Source organism: Erpetoichthys calabaricus, chromosome 9 (genome assembly GCF_900747795.2).
Source record: "Erpetoichthys calabaricus chromosome 9, fErpCal1.3, whole genome shotgun sequence".
NCBI classification, from domain to species: Eukaryota; Metazoa; Chordata; class Cladistia; order Polypteriformes; family Polypteridae; genus Erpetoichthys; species Erpetoichthys calabaricus.
The window spans coordinates 28,862,341-28,877,716 of NC_041402.2; the positions used below are offsets into that span (position 1 = coordinate 28,862,341).

Sequence of the window (15,376 nt, forward strand, 5' to 3'; positions counted from 1 at the left end):
CTTGCGCTGACTTTCTCTGATCCTGACGTAGGGGGATTGAGCAGGGGGGCTGTTCGCACACCTAGACGATACGGACGCTCGTCTAAAAATGCTGAAAGATTATCTTCACGTTGCTATCTTTTGTGCAGCTGCTTCCTGAAACGACATGCTGCACGGTGCTTCGCATACTTAAAAGCTCGAAGGGCACGTATTGATTTGTGCTTGAAAAACAAACTCTGTCTCTCTCTATCTCTCTCTCTCTCTCTCTCTCTCTCTTTGTCTGCTCCTGATGGAGGGGGTGTGAGCTGCCGCCTTCAACAGCTTTGTGCCGCGGTGCTTCGCATACTTAAGCCAAACAGCCCTATTGATTTGTTTGCTTTTCTCTCTATCTCTGTGACAGTCACTGCTCCTGACACGCACTCCTTTGAAGAGGAAGAAATGTTTGCATTCTTTTAATTGTGAGACGGAACTGTCATCTCTGTCTTGTCATGGAGCACAGTTTAAACTTTTGAAAAAGAGACAAATGTTTGTTTGCAGTGTTTGAATAACGTTCCTGTCTCTCTACAACCTCCTGTGTTTCTGCGCAAATCTGTGACCCAAGCATGACAATATAAAAATAACCATATAAACATATGGTTTCTACTTCGCGGATTTTCTTATTTCGCGGGTGGCTCTGGAACGCAACCCCCGCGATGGAGGAGGGATTACTGTAATACATATTTTTCTTTTTTTTCTATTTTGAGTTCTTTTAGACATATATCAAAGGATGAATATATATGTAATAATAATTGTTTGCTATGTATTGTAATAATATTTATCTTTTTTTCTTATTTGTAGAATAGACCATAGCTGAAGCTTTGCATCTGGGCTTCTATCATAATCTGAAATTGGTGTGCAGTCTTTGGGAGTTTTGTATGCTTTTGGAACAGGTAAACTACTTAAAGTACTAATAGACGTTTAATGTCCAAATTACATCATTTATGTCTTTGTGGATTGCCTCGTGGCCATTTAAGACAACCATAAATTTTTCTTGTGTTTCTTTAGTGATTTTTTGCATTTCTGTTGTTTAGGAGTACTTGAAAATATCAGGACTCATACATTTACTTTTTTATTTTCCATGGAGCTAATTAGGCACCCCTTTAATAGACACACACACACATTGCATATGTTTGTGTGTAAATGCAATGTTGACTGACTCACTCACTCACTCTTTAACAAAAACACTATTTTGCAATTAGCTAAAAAGCTGAAATTTGGCAGGAGGTTCATCTAGGTCAGTAGGTATATGCCAAGAAAGGACATTTTAAAATATCAATATTTAGGGGTGTTTTGTCTTGGTAGAGTAATATATTGCTCTACTTTCCCCTATTGTATTATTAATAAGTAGCCTTTGTCAGAATGCCTAATCTCACAGATTTACCACTGTTTATAAGGTATTATAGTATATAACTTATCCCCACCTTCCCTTCTATATCTATAGACAATTAGGTGTAGTAAAAAACAAGCAGGAGTTAAATCACACATAAAGTAATGTATTATTGATAATATTCATAAATAATAACAATATGCAAAGTACATTTGAATATTGGCAACCATACAACCTGATTAAATGGTGATGTGTAGTTTTAGGTGGCAAACAGACTTGTAGTTATTTAAAATGTCTCTAGTTAAGGCATCATTGGTGCTCAGCTTTCTTCAGAACAGGCCGCATGCCTGTTCAATATGGCTGCCGAGCTGTGCTCTTCATTTTGTTGTTCTTGTCAGTTCATGGTGTGAGATGCTTCTTCATCATATGTTAGTGAGAGAGATGCTTCTTCATCAACAGAGGTTAGTAAGAGAGAGAGAATGTGGTTGAGCAAGCAGATTTATAGATTCTCTGTCCAACCCCTAGAGCCAATGGGACATCATGGTACTTAAAGGCTTCTGATACAAGCCAATTCCAAACAGCCATACTTCAGACCAATGGGGGAATACAACATCTTAAAACCTGCCACCCCCCCCAAGACCATATGTTAGGCAGTCTGGCTTTCTTGCGGGGGTTGAAAGACTTTAGCAGAGAAATACTCGCCAAACTGGTGTGGAAGCACATCCTCCCCCAACTTTTTCGTAAAATTCAAAGAGACCCATTCCTGGTGGGGGTAAACATGAATGCTTCTTACTAATGTAACACTAAATTGCATTGCTTTGCCTAAATTACAAATAACGACATACAAAATATTTATCAAGTTATATGCAAAATCTTACATCACAATAAGGGGTAAAAGAAGGAAAATCTAAATACCCCAAAATCTCAAAAATACCTTGGCAGATTTTCATTGTCATTATATAAAAAAAGAAAATTAGCCAACACATGCTTCATTATTTGTCAAATAATATTTTATTTGCTGCCATTTATTAATATTATGTTAGCTTACATGTTCAGCACCATGCTGAGAGCATACTTTATGCAAGTGAAGGATGCCGCAGATGTGATTGATGGGCCGTGTATAAAGCACTAGTGACCATTGGGGCAGTGTCCTGGAAAGGAAAAAAGAGACATGATCACTTTGTAAAACATAAAGTGAAAATTTAGCGAAGCTGAAGGAATTATCTAATCTCCATGGTTAGAAAGCTCAGTGTTTTGCTGTTGACCACCAACATTCATATGTGTGTACCGGCTCTCATATTGGTTATCCGTTCTGCTCCTTTGACCCCCAGTTGTGACATCAACCCACTGAATTTTTAAAATTTTTCAACTAAACCAGTATTTAACAATTTTTAAAGTGGTTCCCTATACACTGATGCTTGTACTGCACAATGTGTAAAGAGAATACATGATATGCAGTTGGCAAGACAAGGGACATTTTTCAATGTACTACTAATTAAAATGAATAATTGCAAATATCAAAACAATATTGTCAATTATTAATTTTGTCATAATTGTGCACCTCTATTAAAACATTCAGTTCTTTGCATGAGCCAGGTAAATGTGCTGTCTGTAAATGTAAATGCTGTATGTAATAAGTTAAAGTAAATGACAATTCAGTTACATTTCTTTTGATCAAAACCCTTCAAAACTTTGTAACGGTACAAGATTAAAGATCGGAGAGTGACATTCAAATCTGACTGAAGCCACCATTTTTACAGGAACTGGTACAGGATGAAATTATACTTATACCCAAAATTCCCATTATTCCTACTAATTACCTGTTTGCATTTAAAAGAATGCAGTTTCCTGTAAAATTTGTTTTTTGAAGTGACCATCAATAAAAGCCAAGGTCATTCACTAGGAAATGTAGGAATTGGTCTGTGGCACAAATGTTTTATGACCAATTCTATCTAGCTTTTATGGACAAAATATGAACCACTGTACAAATCCATAATGAAGCAGCTAATCAGGAAAACATATCGTCAGACCAATAGCTAAAAATGAGTTATTGGTCTGATGTCAACTTGCATTTTAGAATTAATGGCATGAAAATGTTAATGAAGAAAATCTGCCTCTCATTCCTCAAAATCTATAAAAGGTACATATCTTTCAGTATTAAAATTATTCCAAGAACACAGTAAAAGCTTTCCATTATGTGTATGGAAACTTGTATTTTTCTCTTATTGAGTTTTTTAGAACCTTTAAGTTAAATCCATTTCAAATTGTGATAGTCTGCTGTCCAACAGTGCTTGCCAGGTGTGACCTTCACTGCATACTTGGCCTGGCCCATACAATCTTCACTCCTTTCATATGCAAGTCCCATGGAGTAGAAATGTTTTGTAAACATCAAGAACTCTGTGAAGCATGAATGAACAACTGCTCCTGCTGACATAAGTCAAAATTAAAAAAAATATATATATACAAAAAAAAAACAAAACTGGGGAAACAAGAACAGAGTCAAATGAACAAGAAATAACTGTAAATAGAACACAAATTAACAGATGAAGATATTGTGATAAACCAGATAAAAAGTTTGAAAGAAACAAGAACAGAGTCAAATGAACAAGAAATAACTGTAAATAGAACACAAATTAACAGATGAAGATATTGTGATAAACCAGATAAAAAGTTTGAAAGAAACAAGAACAGAGTCAAATGAACAAGAAATAACTGTAAATAGAACACAAATTAACAGATGAAGATATTGTGATAAACCAGATAAAAAGTTTGAAACATAGGAAAACACAAACCAACGTGCAAGGCTTTAAACTTAAATAGTGAAGTCTGAATTTGAGAAAATTAAATGAGTTTTTTTATAAAGAGGTAAATTTTACACAAATTAGCCTCAGGTGACTAGAAGGTATACTTACTATGACATAACCAGCAACAAAAAGCAATATCTATGGCGATGGGTGAACATGAAATATGACACTTTACTCAAGGTATAACTTAAAGGAACTGTTGTTTGAACAGGGGAGTACATGAAGTGTGAAATAAATTTTTGGTGTTAAGTTGTGACAGACTTATCCCTGCAGCCTTGTAGCCTCAATTTCTGGCAAAGATATTTTCACCAAATATAAGCTCTTCATTATATTTTTTGTCATTTTTTCCAACTGATGCTTTTCTTTCCAGGAAAAGTGCAAAGCCTGTTTTTTAGACAAGTGGAAAATAAATTTCATTTATATTTATAAAAAATGAGACACACAGCAAAATGTAAAATTAGTTTGAAAGAGGTAAATTATAGACATTGAAAGTATTTATTTTAACATACTATTTTAGTCAACTATTATAATATCTATGCATTAAATTGTGCTGTATAGTGTTTCTTTTAGGTATAATACTGCTTGCATTTGTTGGTCTGGTTCCATTGCATTAGAACTTAAATGTTCCTTGGCCAGAGTATTGAGGAAGGGAAGAAAAACAATTACATATCCAAAACATAAAAGAAAATCTTAAAAAAAAAAAAAAAAAAGCATTGCCCATTTGATTCTTGTGGTGTTTGTCAATTTTTATAGTGAATTCTTTAATTTAGGTCATATGTATATTTCAGAGTTTCAGCCTTGTGTGCACAGCAGTCTTTTTTTTTAAACAAGTCCATGGATTAAACTAATCTATATATATAATTCACTAAGCCGCCGAAGAGTAGCCACCCATGGAAAGCATGCAAGACAGCCACGCCCACCAACTCTAAGACCATTGGATACGATGACAACTCGCAGAGCCACGCCCACCAACTCGGACGCAGCAACTCACAACACCAGGCGTCATTCACGTTCGTCTCTGCTAGACTCCACATGCACCTCTGAGCCACGTTGACTTTTCATTAGTCAACCTCAGTGGAACCTCTGTTCACACAGGCAGCGCGAGAGAGAGCCGCGCACACACAGAGGCAGCGCCAGAGAGACAGAGGCACACACACAGGCAGCGCGAGAGAGAGAGCCACGCACACACACAGGCAGCGCCAGAGAGAGACAGAGGCACACAGGCAGCCTGAGAGAGAGAGCCGCGCACACACAGGCAGCGCCAGGGAGAGACAGAGACACACACACAGACAGCGCCAGAAAGAGAGCCGCGCACACACACAGGCAGCGCGAGAGAGAGAGCCACGCACACACACAGGCAGCGCCAGAGAGAGACAGAGGCACACAGGCAGCCCGAGAGAGAGAGCCACGCATACACACAGGCAGCGCCAGAGAGAGACACACAGGTAGCCCGAGAGAGAGAGCCGCGCACACACAGGCAGCGCCAGGGAGAGACAGAGACACACACACAGACAGCGCCAGAAAGAGAGCCGCGCACACACACAGGCAGCGCCAGAGAGAGACAGACGCACACACACAGGCAGCCGAGAGAGAGAGAGAGCTGCGCACACACACAGGCAGCGCCAGAGAGAGACAGAGGCACACACACAGCCAGCGCGAGAGAGAGAGCCGCGCACACACACAGGCAGTGCGAGAGAGAGACAGAGGCAAACACACAGGCAGCGCGAGAGAGAGACAGAGGCACACACACAGGCAGCGCGAGAGAGAGAGAGACAGAGGCGCACACACACAGGCAGCGCGAGAGAGAGAGCCGCGCACACACACAGGCAGCGCGAGAGAGAGAGCCGCGCACACACACAGGCAGCGCGAGAGAGAGAGCCGCGCACACACACAGGCAGCGCGAGAGAGAGAGCCGCGCACACACACAGGCAGTGCCAGAGAGAGAGCCGCACACACACAGGCAGCGCCAGAGAGAGACAGAGGCACACAGGCAGCCCGAGAGAGAGAGCCACGCATACACACAGGCAGCGCCAGAGAGAGACAGAGGCACACAGGTAGCCCGAGAGAGAGAGCCGCGCACACACAGGCAGCGCCAGGGAGAGACAGAGACACACACACAGACAGCGCCAGAAAGAGAGCCGCGCACACACACAGGCAGCGCCAGAGAGAGACAGACGCACACACACAGGCAGCCGAGAGAGAGAGAGCTGCGCACACACACAGGCAGCGCCAGAGAGAGACAGAGGCACACACACAGCCAGCGCGAGAGAGAGAGCCGCGCACACACACAGGCAGTGCGAGAGAGAGACAGAGGCAAACACATAGGCAGCGCGAGAGAGAGACAGAGGCACACACACAGGCAGTGCGAGAGAGACAGAGGCGCACACACACAGGCAGCGCGAGAGAGAGAGAGACAGAGGCGCACACACACAGGCAGCGTGAGAGAGAGAGCCGCGCACACACACAGGCATCGCCAGAGAGAGAGCCGCGCACACACACAGGCAGCGCCAGTGAGAGAGCCGCGCACACACACAGGCAGTGCCAGAGAGAGAGAGCCGCGCACACACACAGGCAGCGCCAGAGAGAGAGCTGCGCACACAGACAGACAGCGCCAGAGAGAGAGCCACGCACACACACAGGCAGCGCCAGAGAGAGAGCCACGCACACACAGGCAGCGCCAGAGAGAGAGCCGCGCACACACACAGGCAGCGCGAGAGAGAGACAGACGCACACACACAGGCAGCGCGAGAGAGAGGAGGCTGGACTCATAAGGTAGGAAGGCAGTTAAAGAATGCACTGGGCTTGATTTTGTTTTCACTTCTGTTTATAGCGATCAGTTCGTAGTGTGCATTGTTACTTTTCTTGGTGGTTTATTAAATTATGGATTTTTTCAAATGTTCATTTTTTTCCCTGTGCTTAAAACTCATTAAAAAAAAAGTGTTTTTAGCCAGCAGTTGGTAGCGCTATAGTGCAAACTATTGCAGTGTTAGTTTTCTCTGTTGTTCAAGGTTTTCTCAGTGTTATTCAATGTTTTTACATTTAGTTTACTATTACGCTGTGCATTCTATGGTTTAATTAACTATATTTGTGCTTAAAAACTTAAAATATATATTTACATACAGTTCGTACAGTCTGGAATTGATTAATTGTATTTACATACAATCCTATGGGAGAAATTGCTTCAGTTCACAACCAGATCGGTTTACGACCAGAGTTTTGGAACGAATTATGGTCGTGAACCAAGATTCCACCGTATTCTTTTCGGTTATGACACACGACTTCGTCCACTATCGCAAACTGTTTTACACGCTATGGTCTTAGAGTTGGTGGGCGGGTCTCCGTGAGTTTCCCTTGCAAGCGGGCACATGACCAGTGTGTATGCTTCGAGAACGAGGGTGGACGCAGCAGGACTATCTAAGAAGAGGCATGTTTGTCGCGGATGTGAATCGCTGTATGCAGCATGTAAAACAGTTTCCGAGGGGTATCCCATGGTCTTAGAGTTGGTGGGCAGGTCTCTGTCTGTTGCTCTTGCGAGCGGGCACATGACCAGGCAGTGTGTATGCTTCGAGTGCGAGGGTGGACGCGACAGGATCATCTAAGAAAAATCATGTCGCGGATGTGAATTGCTGTATGCAGCGTGTAAAACAGTTTGTTTGTCATAGGTGTGAATCGCTGTATGCGGCGTGTAGAACAGTTTGCGAGGGGTATCCCATGGTCTTACAGCTGGTGGGCGGATCTCTGTTAGTTGCTCTTGCGAGCGGGCACATGACCAGGCAGTGTGTATGCTTCGAGAGTGAGGGTGGACGCGCCAGCACCATCTAAGAAGAATTATATTTGTTGCGGATGTGAATCGCTGTATGCAGCGTGTAAAACAGTTTGCGAGGGGTATTCCATGGTCTTAGCACTGTCTATACTTCGATGTGAATCGCTGTATGCAGCATGTAAAACGCTGTATTGTATGTTGCCCTCTCCAGAGTTACATCTTTTCATTCACCTACAGTTGTATCCTCAAAACCAACTACATTTGGACAACTGTGTCTTTCAGGATGTGTTCACCCATCAATACATAATTATGTGGCGTATGCTACGCTGTGGGTTGGCTAGTTATTAAATAATTTTTTATGTTTAAATTATTTTATTAACTTATTTGGAAAAAATAAAGTAGACCGGCAATAAAAAAATACCTACCTCAAATGGATAAACATTGTTGTGCAGTAATAGGGAATCTAATTCCATACACATTCTTATTACTTTGAGTTAAGTACACCCCTCTTTCTAGAATGTCCTTTATTTTGTCAGTATAGTTCCTAGCAAAAAAGCCAAGGCATCATTCAGTTGATCTTGGGCAAGGTTATTAATAGGCACTATTCAGGAGAAATTTACATGGCATTGAAATACTGTATATCAAAATGTACTATGGTGAGCTACAAAGAAAAGGGAAAATGTGGTGAACGTTTATGAATCTGTAGATCATACAATATGTAGGAGAACATAATGTTGCATTGTTACTTTAAGGATCCAGAATCATTCCATTAGCATGTTCATTTCTTGAATGTGGGTTATCAGGAGGCATATCAAATACCAGGTATAATCATCTGTGGTAACTTTTGAATATTTTGGTGCATTAAGGGCAATTTCTTTCCTTTGTTTTGTTTTCTGAAAATTAAGTTTTGTTTCTTTTAAGTTATTTTCTGTTTCATTCACATATGTTTCTATGGATACTTTTCAGTTCTGGTGATATAGCTGCAAACAGACCATTTCTGAGGTGGTAGTCTCAATCATATTTTAGGGCAAGATGCTTATAATTTTTGAGTTTGCTAATTCCCAACTTTGAGTTTTGTGTGTTCTTTTCATGAAAGGTCACACGATCATTTGACATCTTCCAGTTTAACATTTTTTTTATCCCCAGCTTAAAGATTAACCCTGTGACAAATTACATGACTTTTCTAGCAATTTTCAGTTTTAGCCTTCTTTTACATAATCTTACCAAGACAGAGACAGTTGGCATTGTGCTTCTTTGAAGCCAATCAGATAATGTGAAATGCCTAGCAACTCACTCCAGCTAATCCACGACTCACTCCTATAAGAATGATGAGAAAACACAGGAAGAAGGCTTGGGGTATCTGAAGGTTTGCCCAGTATAATGAAGAGAAAACAATTGTGAAAGGCAGTATAAAAATACACAAGACCCTTAAGGTCAGTCTTGAGGAGCAACAGAGTCTCTTCTGGTGCATTGAGATGATACACCCGATAGTGTTCCAATAGTGAACACTGACTTCCAGTGCAATTATTTTTTAAATGTGGTCTTGGAAATTAGAGGCAGAACTTCCATTGAACCTCAGAGGAAGTGATGTCATTGTTCCAGGGTGGGTTCTGTTCTGGTTTCCAAAAAGTGGAAAGTGTTACCGTCAGTGTCCTTTTCTACTCTGTGATGGTATTGCTCATTCTGTATCCTGCTAGTTGTTTGTGCGTTTCTGACACTTTTTCTCTCTCTCTCCCTCTTATATATGGGACTGAAAGTCTGTGATATGGTTTGCATATTTGTAGCTAGACATATCCATTGAAAGAGGTAACAATGCCACCCTTATTACAGTTGTTTTCCATAAGGAATGTTATGCAGAGAAAATATTATACTCTGCTAGCAATCAAACCACATCACATAAATGGAGCTGCATTAAAACACTTTTCAAAAGAGTTCACACCCATTGTCAGGGGTGTGGAAATCAATTTTTTTTCTACTTGTCCATGGACAAGTAAACTTAGAAAATCCACTTGACGCTCCCTCACAATGCAGGTAATGTGCCTCATTCGGGACTCTTTGAGCAACCGCTCATTCGACACAAAGTCAAACCAACGGTACCCAAGGATTTTCCGGAGAGACACCATACCAAAGGAGTCCAGTCTTCGTCTCAGGTCACTGGATAGCGCCCATGTCTCGCAACCATATAGCCGCTGGACCCCACGACCTTTCCCAAAACCGAGTCCATTCAAGCATTGAAAAGAGTAGGAGCAAGAACACACCCCTGACAAACCCCAGAATCAACTGGGAAAAACACAGAGGTTCTGCCTCCACTCTGCACAGCACTCACAGTATCAGTGTACAGGCCGGCCATTATATCCAGCAACCTCGAGGGGATCCCGCAAACCTTTAGGATGTCCCACAGCGCAGCTCGATCAACTGAGTCGAACACTTTACGAAAATCGACAAAGGCTGCAAAGAAACTCTGCCGCTATTCGCGTTTGCGCTCCATGAGAACCCTCAGTGCTTGGATGCTGTCGATGGTAGACTTCTTAGGCGTAAAACTAGACTGTTCCGGTCGCTGGTAGGTGAGCAAGTGATCACAGATCCTATTGAGGACAACCCTAGCAAGGACCTTACCCGGCACAGAGAGCAGTGTTATCCCTCTGTAGTTGCTGCAATCCAGGCGATAACCCTTCCCTTTCCAGATAGGGACGGCAAGTCCCATTTTTTTAGTCATTTGGGATGATGCCAGTCTCCCAAATGGAAGCAAAGATTGCTTGCAATGCCAGGAGGATAGCCTTACCATCTGCTTGGAGAAGTTCACACCGGATACCACAGATCCCTGCAGCCTTTCCTCCCCTCAGCTGGTTCACCACCTGTGCAATCTCAGTGAGATTGGGTGGCTCACAGCTAATTGGAGGATCAGCCCCAAGGACCGTGGACCCAGAGATATCCAACGTCCTAGCTGGAGGATCAGCTTTGAACAACTGCTCAAAGTAGCCAGCCCAGCGGGTCACAACTGCAGTGTCATCCATAAGGACCGTTCCATCAGCCGCCTGACTGCGACTCTCTGAGGAACAGATTCAGATGTGCGTAATGCTTCGATTCCTCTGTAAGCAGGATGTGGGTCGCTAGACCACAGATGGTGTGTCACTTGCTCACAGATTCCTCTAACAAATGCCTCTTTATCTGCCCTCAGAGCCCTCGCAGCCATCCTTCTCAGTTCCCGATACAAACCAGAGTTGCCATTAAGCCGTGTGCTGCAACTCCTCTCTGTGATATCCAGGGTGCCCTGCGGAGTGAAACACCTCCTTCTGGGAACACCGGTAACGCCAACACAACTTTCATCAACCTTCAGGGTCTTGTCACGGAAGGTCTCCCACATCACATTAGGATCGGCAGTTGCACCCAAATCTGCAAGTTCCTTGCACAAACTGTGTGCAGACGCATTAGAAACAGCCTGGTCTTGGAGTCTGGCTAAGTCCAGGCTCATTTTCCTAGTAGGTGGTAACCTACTGGACCTAAGCTGGATCCTAAGAGTAGCAACAACAAGTCTGTGGTCAGAATTCACAAACTGGGTACTTCTGTAGACTCTGCGGTTTTGCAAGAGCCTCCAGCGTCTGCCCACAAGGATGTGATCGATCTCCTTCACCGCACCACCAGTATTGGAGTACCAAGTCCAACAATGCGGTTCTGGGTGCTGGAACCAGGATCCAGCTATTCGCAGCCCCTGACCTTTTGCAAAGTCAAGGAACATGGAGCCACTTTCACCACGGTCACCAGACCCATGGGGACAGAGACAATCCTCATAGCCAGCCCTGTCAGTGCCAGTGGTTATTGAAGTCACCCATCAACCACCGAGCAGAGCTGCGAATTAAATGTCTCCCTCGCCGAGACATCACTCACTGCGGTTGGAGCATACACTGAGACAACAGACAAGGCACCCAGGGAGTGCCGTAATGTGAGTCTCATAATACGCTCGTTGAAAGGAGTGACATCGGGCACCATCGAAAGAAGCCAATCCGCTACAGCAACAGCTACTCCCTGTGTATGACAGCCATCAGAGCGACCAGACCAATAAAAGGTGTATCCACCTACAGAGATCTGGCTTGTCCCCGGTCTGCGCACCTCAGAGAGTGTCGCCACTGAAATGTGGAGTTTACGCAGCTTCTCCGACAGCAGACGAAGATGATCATCTTGCCGGAGAGACAAGACGTTCCACGTGCCCACCCATATGGGCCGCCTCAAATTGGGACCCGGGATAGGGCTCCTGAGGGCTTTCCCCCATCCCCTTCATGATGCGAGCAGCCTTCCTATGGGCAGCTGCAGCAGAGCTACTCCCGCGGAGAGCAAAAAGTAGTCCTTTCTGTCGTCTCAGAGCTGTGTGTAGTTTTTTTTTTTTTTTTTTTTTTTTTACAGTGGCTGGAATGCCAATCCTGCCACCAACCCCCATGATTTCCCTGCAAGTTGGAGGACTGCTTGCAGGGCAGGATGCAGTTTAACGTCATACCCAGGATAACACAGCTATTATATATATTTGTGTGTGTATATATGTGTGTTTTTTTGTATATGTATAGAATGATGATGTATACACATGATGCTTGCAAGTCCAAAATCAAGCAAATGATATCTGAAAATAAGTTCATCATAGGTGACTATGCATCTGTTTCAAGGCAGACAAGTGCTACCATTGAAACTGAGAAGAAAAAAAAATGGAAACAACTTATTAATGGCAAAACAAAGAAATTAATGCAATTAATTGTAAAGCAATTAAACATAATAATAGGGAACAAATTAAGCAGTACCTCTTACAAGAGTAGGCATGAGTGAAGTTGGATGGGTTGTTCACTTACTTTCGTACAACCTATTTTAGCTTGTGCCAAAGTGCATGGTGAATGTGAATATGTGCTGCTGATTTAATAAAGTGTTGTAGGAGCAAGGGAAGATAAAGGGAATGGGTCAGTGCTGGTGAGAGAATTGGTTGATGTTTTGATTTGTTTGGAAAGCGATCACTAGTCAGAGAGGTGAAGGGAGAGAAGCAAAAGGGCAGCATTCTTCCGTGCTAATGAGTTTTTGGAGAGTAGGACCAACAACTGTGGTTTCTGTGTGTTGACTGCCTTTGTCCATTGAGCTGTGGAGCGTGCAGGAAGAGGAGAAGCCACCAGAGCAAGTTTGAGGATAGAGGCTTGAAAGCATTGGCATCCAGCAAAGCATCGTGGAAACTGTGTAGATCCAGGTCAGGATCAAATGTGTGGCTGGCAATGTCTAGGAAATGGTTACAAGACAGTTACTAGTTACAAGATGTTTTGCTTTGTTTGTTTTGTCTGTCATTTTGTGGTTTTGTCAATTTTCTTTGTATGTACTGGTCTCCTTACTGTCCTGTGTTTGCTTGCCCCATTCAGATGCTTTTGTCTTTTTCGGGTTCCTCTTTAAAAAAAAAAAAGTTATTAAAAAATAAAAGTAATATCCATTATCATAATTTCTCTACAGTAAATTTCTATATTGGGATTAGAGAAAGCTTTAATCCTCATAGGATTTGCACAGTGACCTCTTTTTCAAATAAAAAGAGGAATTCATTAAGTGTATTGCCTTTGTAAACCTGTGTTATTATTACCTATAAACTCCTATGGACATTTTTCTTAAAATCTCTTCTGATTATAAATGGAAATTTGGAAACATTTTAATGATTGTTGATGACATGATTTGTTTTATTCCATATAGCTGAGGTAGTGGACAGAAGTGAAGAGGTCATGGTATCTGCATGATTTCTGGAGTTTTTAATATTTATTTTTTCAGGGAACAGAATTGTCTTTATGTAGATCTGTAACATTTTTACCTTGAAACACGATTTGCATGACAGCCTGCCTTATCATACTGGCAAGCTAGCATGCATCCTCATACAGTGAAACCATTATTCCTTAACACACTGGTAAGGCTTTTTCTCTATGTATGAAATGAAATATGTATCTGCAGGATATGTTAACACCACAGCCTATAATTGTGATTTTAGTATTTGTTTTTACTATAATTATTATTTTTACCATCTTTTTCCTTATAAACCTATTGTGAAACATGCTTTAGTGTAATTAAGTCAGTCAGTCAGTCATTTTTTAACCCGCTATATCCTAACGCATGGTCACGGGGGTCTGCTGGAGCCAATCCCAGCCAGCACAGGGCGCAAGGCAGGAACAAACCCTGGGCAGGGCGCCAGCCCAACGCAGGGCACACCCACGCACCAAGCAAACACTAGGGACAATTTAGGATCGCTAATGCACCTAACCTGCATGTCTTTGGACTGTGGAAGGAAACCGGAGCACCCAGAGGAAACCCACGCAGACACGGGGAGAACATGCAAACTCCACACAGGGAGGACCCAGGAAGCGAACCCAGGTCACCTTACTGCAAGACAGCAGCGCTACCACTGCGCCACTGTGCCGCGTGTAATTAATATTTTTGGAAATCATTTTTATTAGATTAGATAAACTTTATTAATCTCATGGGGAAACTGAGCATCATAAAGCAGCTGAAATGTAAAAATCAAGGAAACAGACTGACAGGATAAATAATACAGTCAGTCAATCAATCAGTAATTAAATAAATAAGAATAAACTTAACAAATAGATCAGGTGGAAGCATTGACTTGCATGATAGCAGTTGGCAGAAAAGACCCCCAGAGAAGATATGACTTAAGATTAATAGTATACAAAGATTCAATTTACTTCAAATTATCTTACTAGAGACTCATCCATATCATGTAGCTTCTGGCTGTGTTTGATTAATACCTTAGTCGTGTCCAGAAGTTAACCTTTATCTTTGTTTGTTTTGGTATGTTTTGTGAATTGTGATTTTTGGGGCTGTAACTTTGTCATTTATTATTTATTCAGTTTATAGATATACTGTAGACATGTATAGTATTTAGGTAAGATTAAATCCTGTCAGTCCTCCCTGTGTGGAGTTTGCATGTTCTCCCCGTGTCTGCGTGGGTTTCCTCCGGGCGCTCCGGTTTCCTCCCACAGTCCAAAGACATGCAGGTTAGGTGGATTGGCGATTCTAAATTGGCCCTAGTGTGTGCTTGGTGTGTGGGTGTGTTTGTGTGTGTCCTGAGGTGGGTTGGCACCCTGCCCAGGATTGTTTCCTGCCTTGTGCCCTGTGTTGGCTGGGATTGGTTCCAGAAGACCCCCGTGACCCTGTGTTCGGATTCAGCGGGTTGGAAAATGGATGGATGGATGGATGGATAAATCCTGTCATTTAAAATTGAAAGTTTTTCTGAGGTCATCTTCAGATATTTCATTAGTGCCAGCATAATTGTAAAATAATGTTAAGTCACTGTGTCTAGTTAGACACAAGACCTACTGTCTGATTTACAAAATGTTAAAGTTCCAGTATAAAATCTTCATGATGTTTTTATACGTGGTGAAGTGTAAAATAAAAGTGATTGATTATTAAGGTGGGGCTTAAAATGCATTTGTTCCATTTTTAGCTCTC

At 42.4% G+C, this 15,376-nt stretch overlaps 1 protein-coding gene across 4 annotated transcripts in view; it reads left to right on the forward strand.

Annotated features, from left to right (window-relative positions):
* Nucleotides 1-15,376, forward strand: part of strbp (spermatid perinuclear RNA binding protein) — a 231,765-nt gene that overhangs the window by 84,586 nt on the left and 131,803 nt on the right. For 2 of the 4 annotated variants that reach the window (XM_051931765.1, XM_028809210.2), the window contains exon 2: nucleotides 817-908. The gene's annotated coding sequence lies outside the window, so the exon portion shown is untranslated. The remainder of the gene's footprint in view (nucleotides 1-816; nucleotides 909-15,376) is intronic. The other 2 variants (XM_051931766.1, XM_051931767.1) reach the window with 2 other exon arrangements.